General features: G+C 39.4%; 1 non-coding gene across 1 annotated transcript; it reads right to left on the reverse strand.

Moving 5' to 3' along the window:
- Positions 1 to 410: 410 nt before the first annotated feature.
- Positions 411 to 511, reverse strand: LOC144786373 (small nucleolar RNA U13). Its single transcript, XR_013602172.1, has one exon. It is a non-coding gene; the product is annotated as a small nucleolar RNA U13 (small nucleolar RNA).
- Positions 512 to 786: the final 275 nt, after the last annotated feature.

Below are 786 nucleotides of genomic sequence, written 5' to 3' on the forward strand. Positions count from 1 at the left end.
CCCTCTCTGCGGCAAAATTCGTGCCGCGGCGAAGGGGTTAAGCTATTGGCGTTTTATTTATGTTTCAAAAACCAAAACATAAATAAAAGGCATTGTTATTTACAATGCCAATAGCTCAAACTTGTGTAAATGCGACACGTGTTGCATTGCAAATGCTTGTTACTTGCAAATGCATTGCACAAGTGTATTAACCACATCAGTGACTAAACCAGTATTCTAACCTGAGGTTTGTAGATTTTGAACATAAGCAGAGATCAGAGATTTCAGTTGATAGCGTTAAGGACCCAGATAAGAAAACTATCGTATTTTCACACTGATAAAACAGTTCAGTTTGAATGCCATTCACAGATTGAGACACATTACACCATGTTCTTTACCGCAATTTAAGCTCTAATGATTCTCCAGTTCAAGCTCAGAAAGGTAATGTGCCCAGTGGTAACAAGGATGTGAAGGCACACTTCACGCATGCGCTTCAAAACCCACTCATCACTTGTAAGAACCAGAAAATAAATCAAATGTTAACAGAGGATCACCAGAGAATTCGATTCTCCTATGAATGTGCGGGTAAGATTGTCTTGCCTCTCATGTCTGTCCACATTTGCGAGGGTCACAATCCGGGCTAATCACGAGTTATCTATGATATTTTTTAAGCAAAGAGAGTCCACTACAGTAAAAGTTGTACTGTTAACACAACCATATTAATATGCTAATTTATATGCGGCAGTGTAGCCAATCCGTGTCTTGGTTTGTAGTTTCTTCCCTTAAAATGACCGCCCACAATAGGCT

The sequence above is a fragment of the Lissotriton helveticus genome, chromosome 10, assembly GCF_964261635.1.
Source record: "Lissotriton helveticus chromosome 10, aLisHel1.1, whole genome shotgun sequence".
Taxonomy (NCBI): domain Eukaryota; kingdom Metazoa; phylum Chordata; class Amphibia; order Caudata; family Salamandridae; genus Lissotriton; species Lissotriton helveticus.